The sequence below is a fragment of the Heterodontus francisci genome, unplaced genomic scaffold, assembly GCF_036365525.1.
Source record: "Heterodontus francisci isolate sHetFra1 unplaced genomic scaffold, sHetFra1.hap1 HAP1_SCAFFOLD_1014, whole genome shotgun sequence".
Taxonomy (NCBI): domain Eukaryota; kingdom Metazoa; phylum Chordata; class Chondrichthyes; order Heterodontiformes; family Heterodontidae; genus Heterodontus; species Heterodontus francisci.
Genome location: NW_027140780.1, coordinates 2,380 through 18,097, shown reverse-complemented (window position 1 = coordinate 18,097; position 15,718 = coordinate 2,380). Strand labels below are relative to the sequence as shown.

At 55.2% G+C, this 15,718-nt stretch overlaps 5 non-coding genes and 2 pseudogenes across 5 annotated transcripts; all 7 read left to right on the top strand.

Moving 5' to 3' along the window:
* The first annotated feature begins 196 nt into the window (after positions 1–196).
* Positions 197–387, top strand: LOC137361008 (U2 spliceosomal RNA). The gene has a single exon (XR_010972039.1). It is a non-coding gene; the product is annotated as a U2 spliceosomal RNA (small nuclear RNA).
* A 386-nt stretch (positions 388–773) lies between these two features.
* LOC137360953 (U2 spliceosomal RNA) lies at positions 774–964 on the top strand. Its single transcript, XR_010971986.1, has one exon. It is a non-coding gene; the product is annotated as a U2 spliceosomal RNA (small nuclear RNA).
* Positions 965–1,350: 386 nt separating this feature from the next.
* On the top strand, positions 1,351–1,541 carry LOC137360942 (U2 spliceosomal RNA). Its single transcript, XR_010971975.1, has one exon. It is a non-coding gene; the product is annotated as a U2 spliceosomal RNA (small nuclear RNA).
* A 386-nt stretch (positions 1,542–1,927) lies between these two features.
* LOC137361049 (U2 spliceosomal RNA) lies at positions 1,928–2,036 on the top strand (annotated as a pseudogene).
* Positions 2,037–7,235: 5,199 nt separating this feature from the next.
* LOC137361016 (U2 spliceosomal RNA) lies at positions 7,236–7,429 on the top strand. Its single transcript, XR_010972045.1, has one exon. It is a non-coding gene; the product is annotated as a U2 spliceosomal RNA (small nuclear RNA).
* Positions 7,430–7,809: 380 nt separating this feature from the next.
* On the top strand, positions 7,810–8,000 carry LOC137361109 (U2 spliceosomal RNA). Its single transcript, XR_010972091.1, has one exon. It is a non-coding gene; the product is annotated as a U2 spliceosomal RNA (small nuclear RNA).
* Positions 8,001–8,388: 388 nt separating this feature from the next.
* On the top strand, positions 8,389–8,497 carry LOC137361052 (U2 spliceosomal RNA; annotated as a pseudogene).
* The last annotated feature ends 7,221 nt before the right edge of the window (positions 8,498–15,718 follow it).

Below are 15,718 nucleotides of genomic sequence, written 5' to 3'. Positions count from 1 at the left end.
AAGCGCAAGGAATGGCTGCGCGTGGCATGCACGCGTGCTTTCCTTTCTGCTTGCAAGGCCCGGCAACAAAAGGAGCTCTGGCTCAAAGACCGCCCGCCGTCGCCTCTTTCGCCCTAGGCTCGCCCACCCGGCGGCTACTTTGAGGGAGAGGCCGCACGCCGGGCCTGACGCGCGCAGCAAACGCAGTTTTACGGCCATCGCTTCTCGGACTTTTGGCTAAGATCAAGTGTAGTATCTGTTCTTATCAGTTTAATATCTGATACGTCCCCTATCTGGGGACCAAATATTAAATTGATTTTTGGGACAGGGAGATGGAACAGGGGCTTGCCCCGTCTACTGCATGCATCCACCTGGTATTGCAGTGTTTCCAGGAGCGGTGCAGCTTCTCCCCTCCATGGGGGCGAGACCCCTGCTGAAAAATAGAATTCGCAATAGTGACGGCGCTGCTGCTCGGCTGACTTTGCTGCAGTTTTCCGTGGGCGCTACGCTGCCCCCTGTTGGATTGCCCCGCAGTTGCAGGCCGCCCTTTGCTGCCCAGCGCGCGCGTGTCTTTTTTCCTGCGCAATGCCTCGCGCAGAAGCGCGAGGAATGGCTGCGCGTGGCATGCACGTGTGCTTTCCTTTCTGCTTGCAAGGCCCGGCAACAAAAGGAGCTCTGGCTCAAAGACCGCCCGCCGTCGCCTCTTTCGCCCTCGGCTCGCCCACCCGGCGGCTACTTTGAGGTAGAGGCCGCACGCCGGGCCTGACGCGCGCAGCAAACGCAGTTTTACGGCCATCGCTTCTCGGCCTTTTGGCTAAGATCAAGTGTAGTATCTGTTCTTATCAGTTTAATATCTGATACGTCCCCTATCTGGGGACCAAATATTAAATTGATTTTTGGGACAGGGAGATGGAACAGGGGCTTGCCCCGTCCACTCCATGCATCCACCTGGTATTGCAGTGTTTCCAGGAGCGGTGCAGCTTCCCCCCTCCATGGGGGCGAGACCCCTGCTGAAAAATAGAATTCGCAATAGTGATGGCGCTGCTGCTCGGCTGACTTTGCTGCAGTTTTCCGTGGGCGCTACGCTGCCCCCTGTTGGATTGCCCCGCAGTTGCAGGCCGCCCTTTGCTGCCCAGCGCGCGCGTGTCTTTTTTCCTGCGCAATGCCTCGCGCAGAAGCGCAAGGAATGGCTGCGCGTGGCATGCACGCGTGCTTTCCTTTCTGCTTGCAAGGCCCGGCAACAAAAGGAGCTCTGGCTCAAAGACCGCCCGCCGTCGCCTCTTTCGCCCTAGGCTCGCCCACCCGGCGGCTACTTTGAGGTAGAGGCCGCACGCCGGGCCTGACGCGCGCAGCAAACGCAGTTTTAGGGCCATCGCTTCTCGGCCTTTTGGCTAAGATCAAGTGTAGTATCTGTTCTTATCAGTTTAATATCTGATACGTCCCCTATCTGGGGACCAAATATTAAATTGATTTTTGGGACAGGGAGATGGAACAGGGGCTTGCCCCGTCCACTCCATGCATCCACCTGGTATTGCAGTGTTTCCAGGAGCGGTGCAGCTTCCCCCCTCCATGGGGGCGAGACCCCTGCTGAAAAATAGAATTCGCAATCGTGACGGCGCTGCTGCTCGGCTGACTTTGCTGCAGTTTTCCGTGGGCGCTACGCTGCCCCCTGTTGGATTGCCCCGCAGTTGCAGGCCGCCCTTTGCTGCCCAGCGCGCGCGTGTCTTTTTTCCTGCGCAATGCCTCGCGCAGAAGCGCGAGGAATGGCTGCGCGTGGCATGCACGCGTGCTTTCCTTTCTGCTTGCAAGGCCCGGCAACAAAAGGAGCTCTGGCTCAAAGACCGCCCGCCGTCGCCTCTTTCGCCCTAGCCTCGCCCACCCGGCGGCTACTTTGAGGTAGAGGCCGCACGCCGGGCCTGACGCGAGCAGCAAACGCAGTTTTACGGTCATCGCTTCTCGGCCTTTTGGCTAAGATCAAGTGTAGTATCTGTTCTTATCAGTGCTTATTTGATTGAGAAGAGACCATGATCATTGCCTTTTAATCCTGGGGAAGCTTTGAGTAAAATGGCTATAACCAATTTTCGAGCTTCGGGCCAGGGAGTGCGCAACACCGTTCGGGTGGTCGTGAAGGACAAGGAAGGAGATGCACCGTTCGATCGCACCTTCTTCATCAAGAAAATTCTCTTCGATTGCTGCGGATTTCAAGCCACGGATGTCTTCTGCCTGCAGGATTTCCCCAGCAGTGGATACTTCGACGTGACGTTCCGGAACGTGGCGGGATGCATCAAGTTCCTGAAGGCGTTCAAGGAGAAAGGGGACCGGGCTCCACTGTCGATCCTCACAGCGGAGCCGCTCTTCACGCTTCCGTCACAACGGGACCGGGTGGTGACGATTCACCTCTACAACCCCCATGTTCCGGTGGTGGATGTACTCACCTTTCTCGCCAGGTACGTCGAGGTGGCCGGCAGCAGCACTGATGTCAAGGACCCCTTTGGGATCTGGACCAGCAAGCGGCAGGTCAAGGTGACCTTGAAGGTAGATCCCAGTGGAGCCATCATCCACCCTCCCTCCAGCTTCGCTATCGGGGGAAGTCGAGGCTTCTTGGTCTACGCTGGGCAGCCCAGAGTTTGTCGCACCTGTGGCAAATCTGGTCACGTGGCAGCCAACTGCAGCACGGTTGTTTGCAAGAACTGCAAGGAGGAAGGCCATCAGACCAAGGACTGTAAGCAGACTAAGTGTTGCAACTTGTGCGGTGCGGCAGGCCATCTCTACAAGACCTGCCCCAAACGTTGTCTCAGCTATGCTCAGGCGGCAAGGTCCAAGGAATGGCCGGGCGAAGGTTCGACGAAGGCGTCCGTTGTTCGAAAGGAGACCAGCAACCTTCTCCGCAGTGAGGAACTTCAACCTGAGAAGGAAGGGGAGGCGGCTGAAACCAACGACCCAGCACCTACCCAGCGCCCGGAAACCCCTCCTCCACAGACAGAATCAATGGAGGAGGAGGCAGCAGATGGACAAACAGGTCAGTGGCAAGTGGTCCAGAGGAAAACCACAAAGAAAAAACATCCCAAAGCCACCACCCAAACCAGTGGCAAGAGGAGGCTTTCATCTGAATCAGACTGCAACAACTCCTCTTCACTGGACGGGGAAATGCTGGAACGACAGCCCCTTCAAAAGAGGCGGCAGAACTCCGAGATGGATGATCAAGCATCCCAGCCCCCGGGCACTGGAAGCTGTGATGGGCCCGGCGTGCCCCAACCCCAATTCCCCACACGTAACGACGTGGCCAACGCATCTCAGCTCCGGGACACCGGGAGCAAAGACACGTCTGGCGCACCTGAGCTCCGGGAGACCGGGAGCTGTGATGTTTTCGAGGAGGAACAGATGGAAGCAGCTGAGGACAACCCAATCCTCTCTGCCTACAAGACCCCCCCGATGTCACCCGAGCGGCACAAACCCTGCAGGAAAAATCAGGAGGGGTTTCTGAGCCCAACCAACGTGAAACTGCTTGCGCATACGATGGGTATGCAGGAACATCCCGAAGGGGAAGGACTGGGACTAGCGAGGACAAATGGTATGGGAAGCAACAACTAATTTTTAGTAAAAAATGGGTGTAAGGATTGCTTCCATTAATGTGCGTAGCATTAAATCGACTACGCGATGTGTTTCAACCTTGGATTACCTTGCCAAGGTCAAAGCTGACCTACTGTTTCTGCAGGAGTGTGGAATACCACACCTCAGCACCTACAGGCAGTGGTCGCGATGGTGGTCCCACGGGCCATCGATCTGGTCGGGGGGTAATGACTGCCGTTCCTCCGGCCTGGGTATTCTGCTGCGGGGAGGTAACTTCACCATCTCCGAAGTTAAGGAGGTGGTGGGCGGCCGCCTCCTCGTAGCAGACGTGATGTACAACAACGCTCCGCTCCGGTTGATCAACGTGTACGCCCCAGTACAACGCAGCGAGCGGCTGACCGTCTTCCAGCAGCTCCCACTGCTGCTGGCGACGTCCAGGCCGGTCATCCTAGGCGGTGACTTCAACTGCATCATCGATGCGGCTGGACGATCCGGCAGTGACGACAGAAAACTGGACGCTACGTCCAGATTCCTCATAGAAACAGTTAAGGATGCCAAACTGCACGACGTCTTCAGCAAACCTGCAGACGGAGCGCAGCGCAGATACACATGGTCAAGATCGGACGGGTCTGCCCGTTCCAGGATTGACTTCCTGTTTGTTTCCCGTGCTGTCACGGTCGGATCCACCGACGTCAAGCCGGTGTTCTTCTCCGACCACTGCCTCTTACTGGCCGACTGTCACTTACAGGACGACCAGCGGGTTGGCAGAGGGACGTGGAAGCTCAATGCGACACTGCTGACCCCAGAGAACGTTGAGGAACTCAAAAGGGATTACAAAGGTTGGAGGACCGTGAAACCCCTCTTTGAGTCTCCAGTTCACTGGTGGGAAGCGATAAAGGAGAACATCAAGAGGTTCTTCATCCACAAAGGTGTTCAGAAGGCGAGAGAGAGACAGAGGGAACTGTCCCGACTTCAGAAAATTATGCAAAATCTACTCCGGTTGCAGTCAATGGGGGTCGAGGTCAAGGAGGACCTCCAAGAGGTGAAGAGCCAGCAGGCCTCGCTCTTTGCCAAGGAGGCCTCCAAGATCATCTTCCGGTCCAGAGTCCGCTCCATCGAGCAGGATGAGACGTGCTCGCGTTACTTCTTCCAAAAGGTACACAGAGAGAGCTCTGTTATCAGCAGCCTGAAGGAAGAAGATGGCTCGGTAACGTCTTCGCAGTCCGACATACTAAGGATCAGCAAATCCTTTTATGCTGGGCTGTATGACGCGAAGCCCACAGACAGCAGAGCCTCCCAGTCCTTCCTGTCATCTATCACAGAGGTCTTAGATGACAGCAGGAGGGAGGGACTGGACAAGCCGCTAACTCTGGACGAGCTGACAAAGGCCGTCGAGTCTTTCGAGGCGAGTAAAACTCCCGGGAGCGACGGCTTACCGGTCGAGTTGTACTCGGCCCTGTGGGACTGGGTCGGCCCGGACCTGCTGGAAGTATACGAGAGTATGCTCCTGGCCGGTAGCATGTCAGAATCCATGAGAAAAGGCATCATCACCCTCATTTACAAGCAGAAGGGGGAGAGGGTAGAAATCAGAAATTGGCGGCCCATCTCACTGCTTAATGTTGATTACAAGATTCTGCCCAAAGTCATAGCCAGTCGAGTCAAGTCTGCTCTGGAGCTGGTGATTCACCCCGATCAGACCTGTACTGTACCCGGCAGGAAGATCTCTGATAGCCTCGCGCTACTCAGGGATACGATCGCCTACGTACGGGACAGGAGGGTGGACACCTGCCTCATCAGCCTGGACCAGGAGAAGGCTTTTGACAGGATATCGCACACCTACATGATGGACGTGCTTTCCAAAATGGGGTTTGGGGAGGGAATCTGCAATTGGATCCAACTGCTCTACACAAACATCAGTAGCGCAGTCTCAATCAACGGGTGGGAATCTGAAAGTTTCCCGATCAAATCTGGAGTCAGACAGGGCTGTCCTCTTTCCCCGGTCTTGTTTGTTTGCTGTATTGAACCCTTTGCTGAGTCTATTAGGAAGGATGCGAGCATAAGAGGGGTGACAATCCCAGGCAGCGGAGGCACTCAGGTCAAAACCTCCCTGTACATGGATGACGTCGCCGTCTTCTGCTCGGATCCGCTGTCCGTGCGCAGACTGATGAGCATCTGCGACCAGTTCGAACTGGCCTCGGGAGCCAAAGTTAACCACGGCAAGAGCGAGGCCATGTTCTTTGGGAACTGGGCTGACCGATCCTTTGTCCCCTTCACCGTCAGGTCAGATTACCTGAAGGTGCTGGGGATATGGTTCGGAAGTGCCGGGGCGTGCACCAAAACATGGGAGGAGCGAGTAGCCAAGGTACGACAAAAGTTGGGCATGTGGGGGCAGCGATCTCTCTCCATTGTGGGTAAGAACCTGGTCATCAGGTGCGAGGCGCTCACGTTGTTGCTCTACGTGGCGCAGGTCTGGCCCATACCCCACTCCTGCGCCGTGGCAGTCACCCGAGCCATTTTCCGCTTCGTCTGGGGATCTAAAATGGACCGGGTCCGGAGGGACACGATGTTCAAATCTCTGGACATGGGCGGGAAAAATGTACCCAACGTGGCCCTCATCCTGATGACCACCTTCGTGTGCGGCTGCATCAAGCTATGTGTAGATCCCCAGTACGCAAACTCCAAGTGTCACTACGTGCTGAGGTTCTATTTGTCCCCGGTGTTGCGAAGGATGGGCCTGGTCACATTGCCGCGGAACGCACCATGCAGTTGGGCGGCGCCGTACCACCTATCCTTCGTGGAGCAGTTTCTGCGGAAAAACACCTTTGACCACCGGTCCATCAGGCAGTGGTCTGCACGGAATGTCCTCAAGGCCCTACGGGAAAAGGAAACGGTGGATCCTGTCGGATGGTTCCCCGAGCAGACCGTCAAAGTCATTTGGCGGAATGCCTCATCACCAGAACTTTCAAACAAGCACCAAGACGTAGCTTGGCTGGTGGTGAGAAGGGCCCTCCCCGTCAGATCCTTCATGCACACCCGAAGTCTCGCCCCCTCCGCACAGTGCCCCCGCGTTGGCTGTGGTGGGGAAGAGACGGTCGCCCACCTCCTCCTGGAATGTGCCTTTGCAAAGCAGGTGTGGAAAGAGATGCAGTGGTTTTTGTCAAGGTTCATCCCAAGCAGCTCTGTAACACAGGAGTCTGTGCTCTACGGGCTGTTCCCAGGGACGCACACCGAGACAAACATCAACTGCTGCTGGAGGGCTATCAATTCGGTGAAAGACGCCCTTTGGTCTGCCCGAAACTTGCTGGTCTTCCAGCGCAAAGAGTTGTCCACCGCCGAATGTTGCAGACTGGCACATTCCAAGGTCCAGGACTACGTGCTGAGGGACGCACTAAAGCTAGGGGCAGCCGCAGCAAAGGCTCAATGGGGAAAGACCACAGTGTAAGGTTCCCCCACCAAGCTGGACTGAGGGGCTGGATCCATGGGAAACACCTCGAACTGTATCGTTAATATTTTCATTTGCTGTAAATGTAAAACTGTAATTGGCATGACAATAGTGAAATGGAAGGGTTGTGAAGAAACTCATGATAGTATTGAAAGAAACTGATCTCTTTTGCAATGTTTGTATTTTTTCGTGCTGTTTGGAAACTGTTTGCAATGTAATTTTTACAGATTTTTATGAATAAAGTATATTTTGGGAAAAAAAAAAAAAAAAAAAAAAAAAAAAGTATCTGTTCTTATCAGTTTAATATCTGATACGTCCCCTATCTGGGGACCAAATATTAAATTGATTTTTGGGACAGGGAGATGGAGCAGGGGCTTGCCCCGTCCACTCCATGCATCCACCTGGTATTGCAGTGTTTCCAGGAGCGGTGCAGCTTCCCCCCTCCATGGGGGCGAGACCCCTGCTGAAAAATAGAATTCGCAATAGTGACGGAGCTGCTGACTTTGCTGCAGTTTTCCGTGGGCGCTACGCTGCCCCCTGTTGGATTGCTCCGCAGTTGCAGGCCGCCCTTTGCTGCCCAGCGCGCGCGGTTGTCTTTATTCCTGCGCAATGCCTCGCGCAGAAGCGCAAGGAATGGCTGCGCGTGGCATGCACGCGTGCTTTCCTTTCTGCTTGCAAGGCCCGGCAACAAAAGGAGCTCTGGCTCAAAGACCGCCCGCCGTCGCCTCTTTCGCCCTAGGCTCGCCCACCCGGCGGCTACTTTGTGGTAGAGGCCGCACGCCGGGCCTGACGCGCGCAGCAAATGCAGTTTTACGGCCATCGCTTCTCGGCCTTTTGGCTAAGATCAAGTGTAGTATCTGTTCTTATCAGTTTAATATCTGATACGTCCCCTATCTGGGGACCAAATATTAAATTGATTTTTGGGACAGGGAGATGGAACAGGGGCTTGCCCCGTCCACTCCATGCATCCACCTGGTATTGCAGTGTTTCCAGGAGCGGTGCAGCTTCCCCCCTCCATGCGGGCGAGACCCCTGCCGAAAAATAGAATTCGCAATAGTGACGGCGCTGCTGCTCGGCTGACTTTGCTGCAGTTTTCCGTGGGCGCTACGCTGCCCCCTGTTGGATTGCTCCGCAGTTGCAGGCCGCCCTTCGCTGCCCAGCGCGCGCGGTTGTCTTTATTCCTGCGCAATGCCTCGCGCAGAAGCGCAAGGAATGGCTGCGCGTGGCATGCACGCGTGCTTTCCTTTCTGCTTGCAATGCCCGGCAACAAAAGGAGCTCTGGCTCAAAGACCGCCCGCCGTCGCCTCTTTCGCCCGAGGCTCGCCCACCCGGCGGCTACTTTGACGTAGAGGCCGCACGCCGGGCCTGACGCGCGCAGCAAACGCAGTTTTACGGCCATCGCTTCTCGGCCTTTTGGCTAAGATCAAGTGTAGTATCTGTTCTTATCAGTGCTTATTTGATTGAGAAGCGACCATGATCATTGCCTTTTGATCCTGGGGAAGCTTTGAGTGAAATGGCTATAACCAATTTTCGAGCTTCGGGCCAGGGAGTGCGCAACACCGTTCGGGTGGTCGTGAAGGACAAGGAAGGAGATGCACCGGTCGATCGCACCTTCTTCATCAAGAAAATTCTCTTCGATTGCTGCGGATTTCAAGCGACGGATGTCTTCTGCCTGCAGGATTTCCCCAGCAGTGGATACTTCGACGTGACGTTCCGGAACGTGGCGGGATGCATCAAGTTCCTGAAGGCGTTCAAGGAGAAAGGGGACCGGGCTCCACTGTCGATCCTCACAGCGGAGCCGCTCTTCACGCTTCCGTCGCAACGGGACCGGGTGGTGACGATTCACCTCTACAACCCTCATGTTCCGGTGGTGGATGTACTCACCTTTCTCGCCAGGTACGTCGAGGTGGCCGGCAGCAGCACTGATGTCAAGGACCCCTTTGGGATCTGGACCAGCAAGCGGCAGGTCCAGGTGACCTTGAAGGTAGATCCCAGTGGAGCCATCATCCACCCTCCCTCCAGCTTCGCTATCGGGGGAAGTCGAGGCTTCTTGGTCTACGCTGGGCAGCCCAGAGTTTGTCGCACCTGTGGCAAATCTGGTCACATGGCAGCCAACTGCAGCACGGTTGTTTGCAAGAACTGCAAGGAGGAAGGCCATCAGACCAAGGACTGTAAGCAGACTAAGTGTTGCAACTTGTGCGGTGCGGCAGGCCATCTCTACAAGACCTGCCCCAAACGTTGTCTCAGCTATGCTCAGGCGGCAAGGTCCAAGGAATGGCCGGGCGAAGGTTCGACGAAGGCGTCCGCTGTTCGAAAGGAGACCAGCAACCTTCTCCGCAGTGAGGAACTTCAACCTGAGAAGGAAGGGGAGGTGGCTGAAACCAACGACCCAGCACCTACCCAGCGCCCGGAAACCCCTCCTCCACAGACAGAATCAATGGAGGAGGAGGCAGCAGATGGACAAACAGGTCAGTGGCAAGTGGTCCAGAGGAAAACCACAAAGAAAAAACATCCCAAAGCCACCACCCAAACCAGTGGCAAGAGGAGGCTTTCTTCTGAATCAGACTGCAACAACTCCTCTTCACTGGACGGGGAAATGCTGGAACGACAGCCCCTTCAAAAGAGGCGGCAGAACTCCGAGATGGATGATCAAGCATCCCAGCCCCCGGGCACTGGAAGCTGTGATGGGCCCGGCGTGCCCCAACCCCAATTCCCCACACGTAACGACGTGGCCAACGCATCTCAGCTCCGGGACACCGGGAGCAAAGACACGTCTGGCGCACCTGAGCTCCGGGAGACCGGGAGCTGTGATGTTTTCGAGGAGGAACAGATGGAAGCAGCTGAGGACAACCCAATCCTCTCTGCCTACAAGACCCCCCCGATGTCACCCGAGCGGCACAAAACCTGCAGGAAAAATCAGGAGGGGTTTCTGAGCCCAACCAACGTAAAACTGCTTGCGCATACGATGGGTATGCAGGAACATCCCGAAGGGGAAGGACTGGGACTAGCGAGGACAAATGGTATGGGAAGCAACAACTAATTTTTAGTAAAAAATGGGTGTAAGAATTGCTTCCATTAATGTGCGTAGCATTAAATCTACTACGCGATGTGTTTCAACCTTGGATTACCTTGCCAAGGTCAAAGCTGACCTACTGTTTCTGCAGGAGTGTGGAATACCACACCTCAGCACCTACAGGCAGTGGTCGCGATGGTGGTCCCACGGGCCATCGATCTGGTCGGGGGGTAATGACTGCCGTTCCTCCGGCCTGGGTATTCTGCTGCGGGGAGGTAACTTCACCATCTCCGAAGTTAAGGAGGTGGTGGGCGGCCGCCTCCTCGTAGCAGACGTGATGTACAACAACGCTCCGCTCCGGTTGATCAACGTGTACGCCCCGGTACAACGCAGCGAGCGGCTGACCGTCTTCCAGCAGCTCCCACTGCTGCTGGCGACGTCCAGGCCGGTCATCCTAGGCGGTGACTTCAACTGCATCATCGATGCGGCTGGACGATCCGGCAGTGACGACAGAAAACTGGACGCTACGTCCAGATTCCTCATAGAAACAGTTAAGGATGCCAAACTGCACGACGTCTTCAGCAAACCTGCAGACGGAGCGCAGCGCAGATACACATGGTCAAGATCGGACGGGTCTGCCCGTTCCAGGATTGACTTCCTGTTTGTGTCCCGTGCTGTCACGGTCGGATCCACCGACGTCAAGCCGGTGTTCTTCTCCGACCACTGCCTCTTACTGGCCGACTGTCACTTACAGGACGACCAGCGGGTTGGCAGAGGGACGTGGAAGCTCAATGTGACACTGCTGACCCCAGAGAACGTTGAGGAACTCAAAAGGGATTACAAAGGTTGGAGGACCATGAAACCCCTCTTTGAGTCTCCAGTTCACTGGTGGGAAGCGATTAAGGAGAACATCAAGAGGTTCTTCATCCACAAAGGTGTTCAGAAGGCGAGAGAGAGACAGAGGGAACTGTCCCGACTCCAGAAAATTATGCAAATCATACCCGTTGCAGTCAATGGGGGCGAGGTCAGAGACCTCCAATGAGGTCGAATAGTCCCGAGGTCAGAGGCCTCGCTCTTGCCAGCATCGCTCTTTCCAAGGAGGCTCAATCTCTCCGGTCCAGAGTCCGCTCCAATCATCTAGCAGCCAGAGACGCTCATCAGCATAACGTGCTCGCGTTACTTCTTCACAAAAGGTACACAGAGATAGAGCTCTGTTATCAGCAGCCTGAAGTGAAGATGGCTCGGTAACGTCTTCGCAGTCCGACATACTAAGGATCAGCCAAATCCTTCTTTCATGCTATCACAGAGGCCTTAATGACAGCAGAAGACTCACAACGCCACCTACTCCTGTCAGTCTACAAACCAGTCGAGTCTTCGATCGACAGCTCAGGAGGGAGCGGACTGGACAAGCCGCTACTCTTGGACGAAGGCCCTGTCGAGTCTAGGCGGTCCGACCTCCCGGACGCGACGGCTTACCGGTCGAGTTGTACTCGGCCCTGTGGACTGGGTCGGCCCGGACCTCCATGGAAGTAAACGGCGAGTATGCACCTGCACGTAGCATGTCAGAATCCATGAGAAGGCATATCATCAACCCTCATTGTTGATCACCCAGTATTCTGTCCTGTAGAAATCAGAATGGCGCCCATCTCACTGCTTAATGTTGATTACAAGATTCTGTCCAAAGTCATAGCCAGTCGAGTCAAGTCTGCTCTGGAGTTGGTGATTCACCCCGATCAGACCTGTACTGTACCCGGCAGGAAGATCTCTGATAGCCTCGCGCTACTCAGGGATACGATCGCCTACGTACGGGACAGGAGGGTGGACACCTGCCTCATCAGCCTGGACCAGGAGAAGGCTTTTGACAGGATATCGCACACCTACATGATGGACGTGCTTTCCAAAATGGGGTTTGGGGAGGGAATCTGCAATTGGATCCAACTGCTCTACACAAACATCAGTAGCGCAGTGTCAATCAACGGGTGGGAATCTGAAAGTTTCCCGATCAAATCTGGAGTCAGACAGGGCTGTCCTCTGTCCCCGGTCTTGTTTGTTTGCTGTATTGAACCCTTTGCTGAGTCTATTAGGAAGGATGCGAGCATAAGAGGGGTGACAATCCCAGGCAGCGGAGGCACTCAGGTCAAAACCTCCCTGTACATGGATGACGTCGCCGTCTTCTGCTCGGATCCGCTGTCCGTGCGCAGACTGATGAGCATCTGCGACCAGTTCGAACTGGCCTCGGGAGCCAAAGTTAACCACGGCAAGAGCGAGGCCATGTTCTTTGGGAACTGGGCTGACCGATCCTTTGTCCCCTTCACCGTCAGGTCAGATTACCTGAAGGTGCTGGGGATATGGTTCGGAAGGGCCGGGGCGTGCACCAAAACATGGGAGGAGCGAGTAGCCAAGGTACGACAAAAGTTGGGCATGTGGGGGCAGCGATCTCTCTCCATTGTGGGTAAGAACCTGGTCATCAGGTGCGAGGCGCTCACGTTGTTGCTCTACGTGGCGCAGGTCTGGCCCATACCCCACTCCTGTGCCGTGGCAGTCACCCGAGCCATTTTCCGCTTCGTCTGGGGATCTAAAATGGACCGGGTCCGGAGGGACACGATGTTCAAATCTCTGGACATGGGCGGGAAAAATGTACCCAACGTGGCCCTCATCCTGATGACCACCTTCGTGTGCGGCTGCATCAAGCTATGTGTAGATCCCCAGTACGCAAACTCCAAGTGTCACTACGTGCTGAGGTTCTATCTGTCCCCGGTGTTGCGAAGGATGGGCCTGGTCACATGGCCGCGGAACGCTCCGTGCAGTTGGGACGTGCCGTACCACCTATCCTTCGTGGAGCAGTTTCTGCGGAAAAACACCTTTGACCACCGGTCCATCAGGCAGTGGTCTGCACGGAATGTCCTCAAGGCCCTACGGGAAAAGGAAACGGTGGATCCTGTCGGATGGTTCCCCGAGCAGACCGTCAAAGTCATTTGGCGGAATGCCTCATCACCAGAACTTTCAAACAAGCACCAAGACGTAGCTTGGCTGGTGGTGAGAAGGGCCCTCCCCGTCAGATCCTTCATGCACACCCGAAGTCTCGCCCCCTCCGCACAGTGCCCCCGCGTTGGCTGTGGTGGGGAAGAGACGGTCGCCCACCTCCTCCTGGAATGTGCCTTTGCAAAGCAGGTGTGGAAAGAGATGCAGTGGTTTTTGTCAAGGTTCATCCCAAGCAGCTCTGTAACACAGGAGTCTGTGCTCTACGGGCTGTTCCCAGGGACGCACACCGAGACAAACATCAACTGCTGCTGGAGGACTATCAATTCGGTGAAAGACGCCCTTTGGTCTGCCCGAAACTTGCTGGTCTTCCAGCGCAAAGAGTTGTCCACCACCGAATGTTGCAGACTGGCACATTCCAAGGTCCAGGACTACGTGCTGAGGGACGCACTAAAGCTTGGGGCAGCCGCAGCAAAGGCTCAATGGGGAAAGACCACAGTGTAAGGTTCCCCCACCAAGCTAGACTGAGGGGCTGGATCCATGGGAAACCCCTCGAACTGTATCGTTAATATTCTGAATTGCTGTAAATGTAAAACTGTAATTGACATGACAATTGAGAAACGGAAGGGTTGGGAAGAAACTCATGACAGTATTGAAGGAAACTGATCTCCCTTGCAATGTTTGTATTTTTTGGTGCTGTTTGGAAACTGTTTGGCAATGTAATTTTTACAGATTTTTATGAATAAAGTATATTTTGGAAATAAAAAAAAAAAAAAAAAAAAAAATCTGTTCTTATCAGTGCTTATTTGATTGAGAAGAGACCATGATCATTGCCTTTTGATCCTGGGGAAGCTTTGAGTAAAATGGCTATAACCAATTTTCGAGCTTCGGGCCAGGGAGTGCGCAACACCGTTCGGGTGGTCGTGAAGGACAAGGAAGGAGATGCACCGGTCGATCGCACCTTCTTCATCAAGAAAATTCTCTTCGATTGCTGCGGATTTCAAGCGACGGACGTCTTTTGCCTGCAGGATTTCCCCAGCAGTGGATACTTCGACGTGACGTTCCGGAACGTGGCGGGATGCATCAAGTTCCTGAAGGCGTTCAAGGAGAAAGGGGACCGGGCGCCACTGTCGATCCTCACAGCGGAGCCGCTCTTCACGCTTCCGTCACAACGGGACCGGGTGGTGACGATTCACCTCTACAACCCCCATGTTCCGGTGGTGGATGTACTCACCTTTCTCGCCAGGTACGTCGAGGTGGCCGGCAGCAGTACTGATGTCAAGGACCCCTTTGGGATCTGGACCAGCAAGCGGCAGGTCAAGGTGACCTTGAAGGTAGATCCCAGTGGAGCCATCATCCACCCTCCCTCCAGCTTCGCTATCGGGGGAAGTCGAGGCTTCTTGGTCTACGCTGGGCAGCCCAGAGTTTGCCGCACCTGTGGCAAATCTGGTCACATGGCAGCCAACTGCAGCACGGTTGTTTGCAAGAACTGCAAGGAGGAAGGCCATCAGACCAAGGACTGTAAGCAGACTAAGTGTTGCAACTTGTGCGGTGCGGCAGGCCATCTCTACAAGACCTGCCCCAAACGTTGTCTCAGCTATGCTCAGGCGGCAAGGTCCAAGGAATGGCCGGGCGAAGGTTCGACGAAGGCGTCCGCTGTTCGAAAGGAGACCAGCAACCTTCTCCGCAGTGAGGAACTTCAACCTGAGAAGGAAGGGGAGGCGGCTGAAACCAACGACCCAGCACCTACCCAGCGCCCGGAAACCCCTCCCCCACAGACAGAATCAATGGAGGAGGAGGCAGCAGATGGACAAACAGGTCAGTGGCAAGTGGTCCAGAGGAAAACCACAAAGAAAAAACATCCCAAAGCCACCACCCAAACCAGTGGCAAGAGGAGGCTCTCTTCTGAATCAGACTGCAACAACTCCTCTTCACTGGACGGGGAAATGCTGGAACGACAGCCCCTTCAAAAGAGGCGGCAGAACTCCGAGATGGATGATAAAGCATCCCAGCCCCCGGGCACTGGAAGCTGTGATGGGCCCGGCGTGGCCCAACCCCAATGCCCCACACGTAACGACGTGGCCAACGCATCTCAGCTCCGGGACACCGGGAGCAAAGACACGTCTGGCGCACCTGAGCTCTGGGAGACCGGGAGCTGTGATGTTTTCGAGGAGGAACAGATGGAAGCAGTTGAGGACAACCCAATCCTCTCTGCCTACAAGACCCCCCCGATGTCACCCGAGCAGCACAAACCCTGCATGAAAAATCAGGAGGGGTTTCTGAGCCCAACCAACGTGAAACTGCTTGCGCACACGATGGGTATGCAGGAACATCCCGAAAGGGAAGGACTGGGACTCGCGAGGACAAATGGTATGGGAAGCAACAACTAATTTTTAGTTAAAAATGGGTGTAAAAATTGCTTCCATTAATGTGCGTAGCATTAAATCTACTACGCGATGTGTTTCAACCTTGGATTACCTTGCCAAGGTCAAAGCTGACCTACTGTTTCTGCAGGAGTGTGGAATACCACACCTCAGCACCTACAGGCAGTGGTCGCGATGGTGGTCCCACGGGCCATCGATCTGGTCGGGGGGTAATGACTGCCGTTCCTCCGGCCTGGGTATTCTGCTGCGGGGAGGTAACTTCACCATCTCCGAAGTTAAGGAGGTGGTGGGCGGCCGCCTCCTCGTAGCAGACGTGATGTACAACAACGCTCCGCTCCGGTTGATCAACGT